General features: G+C 38.1%; 1 protein-coding gene across 1 annotated transcript in view; it reads right to left on the bottom strand.

Moving 5' to 3' along the window:
• Positions 1-3,334: 3,334 nt before the first annotated feature.
• The window catches only part of LOC107102247 (suppressor of cytokine signaling 7-like), a 25,930-nt gene continuing 23,794 nt past the window's right edge, over positions 3,335-5,470 (bottom strand). Inside the window, exon 10 of the mRNA XM_015401460.1 lies at positions 3,335-5,216. The gene's annotated coding sequence lies outside the window, so the exon portion shown is untranslated. The remainder of the gene's footprint in view (positions 5,217-5,470) is intronic.

The raw sequence follows: 5,470 nt of genomic DNA, 5'->3' as shown, positions 1-5,470 counted from the left end.
TTAAACTTTTCCTGCCATTCAAATATCAAACGTCTCTTGGGTAAGCCATGTACTTCATTGGGTAAGTGCTGAGCATACCAGGGCTCAAAACTTCCAGTCTTCCCTAGATACTCTACCACAATTTATAGTCTTTACTCTGGGTGCAGGGGTCCAATGGAAGCTGATAGTACCCTGGGAATAAAGGTACACATCCCCAACTCCAAATACACCAGGGTCCAAGGCTGAAAGGTCCTAGGTGCTGTGTTCAGGTTGCAGTCTCTAATGGAGACGTGGGTTCGAATCCCACTTCTGACATAGACCCTTCATCCTTCTGACACAGGAAAGGTTCTCACAACGAAGATGAATCAATTGTTAAGCACTTTCATATAATATATAATCCATGTGCATCTTCCTTTCCCACAGCAGCTCAAGTTTACATTTTCCTGTGTGTCACTGAATGTGTGCATTGATGACTGAAAGGCATCTTCTGTCTCCATTTATCTGTTTACTTCGGTGTGTTGAATTCATGTTAATGTGTATTTAAAGACATTTGATTTAGTGGAAAAATTTAAGGGGGGAATATAAAAAAAAAAAAAAGAGTCTAATCAACAAAAACATTTGTGACCCTCATGCAGTACAATTGGCTCAGAAATGTGGCCACGGACCACCTGCTGAAGACCTCTGCTCTATAGCTTTAATAATTTATCCCATTAAAGAGCTGACTGAATAAACAAAAATGCTTTCTTAAATACTCTTGAACTTATTTTGTTTGATGTGTTGTTTGATGTGATGTTTTAGGCTACTGAATAGAATACGTGAAACACATAGAATTTCCAATCTTCCCTGGCACAAACTTCTGAATTCTGTTAAAAGTCAGGGTATGTCGCTCTGACATACTGTCAGACTATTTGTTTCTTCAGTCGAGTAAAGTGGATACTAACTGTAAAATAGCTTGTTTTTAATGTAATCCAATAATCAGCACTAGGAGAGACTTTTTATTTTGTTAGCAAATGGGTGGTTCTGCTTTCTCATAGAAGAATGTTAAAACTTGGCGCCATGAAGTCCGTTAACACAAAAACAACCTCACCAATATACCATGCTAATTGCTAGCATGCCTTTTTCTATCATGTACAAATGTTTTGCATAAATCCCCCCACTTTTTTATTATCACATCCTCACCTTATGAGAACAGCAGGGAAGTTGATGCCATGCACTAATTGAATGATAACTTAAAGAGTTAATCTAAGCATTTACGGAACAACATAATCTTATTCTGCCACCTTGTCACCATCTAAGAGTATAAATAATCCCAGACTGGACTCTGGATCGATTCATGTTTTTGCTCCAGCAGGCCTCAACTCTGGCATTACTTCTTTAGCAAAAACCAATGAAATAACTTATTTCTGAATGGGTGCTATTAATGGGGTGGAAAACATGTTATTCTATAAAAAAAAAACATAAATCGACAATTAACTTTGTGTTCATTATATGGAAAAGGATTAAGGCTATTGAAAAACAACACAAACAGCCACTCAATAAAATGAAAAAGGCTATTGCAGCCGTTGTTAAAAGTGAAAAAAACATCAACAACAAGAAAACATTTTACTCTACTGGCACAGACTCTGAGTCTGTGCTCATAGAAGCCAGCTTTGTCACAAAAACAATGCCTCAACACCTTATAAGTGGGTGAATTATACTGATGGAAGCTAAAATCGGCTGACAGCTACAGCATGTCGATAATATCATGCATTCCTTGTTTAGTAATGAGATGCCATATTAGAGTTTCAAGGTAAGGAAAACTTAATTCTGTTCAGTCGAGCTTTTTTCAACCACTTAGAAAAAGAGGTGGTTCCAACTATCGCCCACCTCCCCAGAAACAAACAAGAAAAAAAAACAAGCTAGACTTAAAAGCAAACCAGACAGTAGAGTTTTGGGTTTTCCTTTTTACTAAAAGTCTGGAGCCAGAGGTAAGCTTCAGGATACAAAGAAATCCTGCTGGGCTTTTCAGACAAGACAGGTACAAGGTATGGAAGGCATACACCGAGAGGCAGGGCATTATGTAAAAAAAGCACATTTTAAGTTGAATTAAATTGAGACAGGCGTCTTTACATATATTTATTTTTAATTCTCCCCATTAGCAAACAATTTTGCAGTGAATAAATGGTACATGTCTTCTTCCTTCTATAGTTTGGTTTTAACTCCTTTTCTGATTTCTGTTGAATAATTTGTAAACAGCAAAGAAGGAAATGCTGAGAAGTTTTGGTGAAGAAAGAAAAAAAAAGGTCTAACAGAGCATAACCCAGTGGAACCTCAGTTTCCCACGTTTCAAGAGACAAAAGGAAACCAGAAAAGTTGCCTTACAGGTAACTATAAGAGAAAAATTTTATAAGGTAAAAAAGAAATCTCAAGACAAAAACACCAGAAGGTGTCATGATTACAACTGTTAACTTTAACAACATGGACCCATTCAAACGTCTGGGGGAAAGTTTGGTTCAGAGCTGCTGCTCTAATGCTAGGAAGATACCCTAAGACTGATCCAGAACTCACAGGATAGACAAACACAGAGGGACAGCTATTTTCTGGTGTTTTCCTTTCCTGCCAGGCATGTTGGCGCATCAACAAATTGGTCTGATTTGGGTTGGAGCAAGACAAAATGATGCATTGAAACCTACAATTTTTCTAGTCAGCAGGTTGGCCCAGAATCTCAGCATCACATGGCTCACAATAATTAGTGTTAATACATAAAGTCATATATTAAATGGAGATTGACCATTAGGGCTCAGTTTATCCAATTTAACATGGAGCTAAGCAGCCCGAAAACTCCTGATGAAGTCCATATTAGAATTATGGTAGCTTAAGAAGTAATTTTTAAGTAAAAAAGCCTCTAGCAGGAACATTATTGAACCTTTAGCACTTCCTACCAGTGATGAAGTAGCTGCTGCAGACAGTGATGTATGCAGACTCAACTCCTCCCAATTGAATGCAGATTTAAAATCCACTTTTTTGGGTTGTTTGAACAAAAGCCTTTGGCACTTCATAATGGCCACTTTTTTCTGTTATAAATGATTGGCGCAGCCATAAACAAATCCATAGCTTCTGTGCTTCCTGTCCTCCATCTGCTATGTGATGTCACATGAAAGCAAACTATTGCTGGTGTTGAACTGCAGCTGGAAGTAAGTTAATCTTCATCAGTGCAGACAAAGTTTTGCATAGTGTAGCATGAAATAATGTAGCCTTATTGTTAGATCACCATTGCATAATTTGAGTGGCCATTCTGTATACTGAATTTTTCTATGATGAAGAACAGGTCTGAGTTGCAATATTAATTTGCCGGAATTTCTACCTTTTAAGCTGCATTTCCTTAAGGCCGTCTATTGCCCCATTTACACTGGCCCTCTGAAACCGATCCATCCCGAGTTCGAACTGAGCTTGGATCAATTAACAGGGTCGAGCTTGGTTCTTACGACCATAAACACATCACGCTAACACAATTCCTCGCCTCCTATTGGTGGCCCACGACACTAGGCGGGATTAATGCAAACAAAAATGGCGGCGCCCGTAACATTCATGAATTTCTGTGCCTTGATAGCGTCCTCCGCCCAGATTTAATTGAGAGCCTTGGTCGCACCACCCTCTTCTGTTGTCATTCATTGTGAATATTCTGAGAAGAACTCTGTCTTGTTAACAGGTGAAGAGATGTGTGAATTGCAAAGCCGGACAAAGCGGAAAACCCACAAAATGAGTCAGCTAACTGTAAATAGCAGATGACGCGGTCTGCATTAGTACCAGTTTAGTGCGGCTCGGTTTTGTCTGGCACGGTCCAGTTCAGTTGCGTTCCATTTACACTCAACAGTTATCTCAGTTACTGTAATCAGACTGTTCTCAGCACGGTTTCAAATGGGTAGTGTAAATAGGGCTTATGTTATCCTGTTATTTGTCATGTCCTGTTTGTTGGACGTTTGGTACTTTTAAATTTGCATATCTATTTAAATTTTATGTATCTGTTAAATTGCATTTAGATAGATACATTTGAAAATATTCAAGCTGAATTTTTTTTTGTATTTCCATTTTTACAAAACGTGTCATAAAAAATAATGGGACAAAATTTATTCCATACTTTTTAATCCAAGGGAGTGGAATCCAACCATCCTTCAAGAGTTTTTTTAATGATTCAGGAGCAAGAGATAGACACCTTAAAGTTTCACCTCAAAGGTGTGGAAGTTTGATGTAGTTGCTAGTTAACAAAAACACAATAATACTTAACATCTTTGTCACAGTCAAAACCTTTGTCCATGTCTGTACGAAACCAGGGGGCGATTGAGGTACATCAGTTATCATCCAGGAACATGGATACAGCAACTGCTCTGGGTGGGACATACGAATCATAAACTAAAAGAAAGCAATCTTCAGAGTGCTGACCTCAGAACAACTTCTGGTTTCGTTTCTACATGAGCTGCATGTTAAATTTATCATTAGACTGGATCATTACAAAGGACAGTTTGAATAATGGCTGCCTGCTTGCCATTACATTCATTTACAAATGTTATTAAGATTCTGCAGTGCTTCAGGTCAAAAGAAAACAATTCTGCTAGACCTAATTATTCTCAACAATTAAAGAAAATAGATACTTTAATAAACCTTTTAGGTTCATAAATATTCAAACGGTGTTCGCCAAAGGGCGATCAGCAGAAGAGGCTGATTTAGTATTTTTATTCCTAGATATAAGATCTCTTTTTGAGATTCGAGCAAAATAAAATCTCTGCTTCCACAGAAAATAGGAGCTTGTCTTAGCAAACTCAAAAAGGAAAGGTCTGAGGTCTTTCGTGTCAGTGCTGGTGGCTGCTTTGCCTTGCCTCTAGGTATGTTTCTATCCTGCTGGTATATCTAAATCCAAAATTCATTTTATTTTTACAAAATAGAAAGAAAAACAAAGATTTACTTCAGAACAACGGTTGTACAAACTGACCATTTTTTAAAAAGTCCAGCTGGTTCAGGAGGCTCCTTTAGGGTCTGTCGACATTTTTTTTTTAAAGAAAATCTTTTTGTTTCTTCGTTAGACCTGATGGAGGTTCTCTCCATTAGAAACAGCAACAACTTTTCATTCCGATCTTTTTTCTCCAGAAACCAGCGAGCTGCTTCCAGTTCAGAGTTCATTTCAGTCTGACCCTTTTTGATTCATCCATGGACTGATGATGAAGGACCTGCAGACCAGTACAGATGGGTCCCACATAAGAGACCTGGAGAGAGAGATTGGAGACATTTCAATACAGATCATTTCAGCTTAACTGTATTTTATGTGCTAACAAATGCATAGATAATTCAACTAATTAATCTACAAATTTTAATTACACTGTGAAAGGGCCTGGGGCATTGATCAAGGCTAGACAAACTCGCAGGCAAAAATGATTTTGGCCGCTGGCGGGTGGGGCTAGTTTACTAGGCTAACCATCAATACAAGAGTCTTGAAATATTCAGATACTAGTCATTAAAA

Source organism: Cyprinodon variegatus, unplaced genomic scaffold (genome assembly GCF_000732505.1).
Source record: "Cyprinodon variegatus isolate N-32 unplaced genomic scaffold, C_variegatus-1.0 Scaffold1223, whole genome shotgun sequence".
Classification (NCBI taxonomy): domain Eukaryota; kingdom Metazoa; phylum Chordata; class Actinopteri; order Cyprinodontiformes; family Cyprinodontidae; genus Cyprinodon; species Cyprinodon variegatus.
Note: the sequence above shows the minus strand (reverse complement) of the source record. Positions and strands in the feature narration are given on the sequence as shown.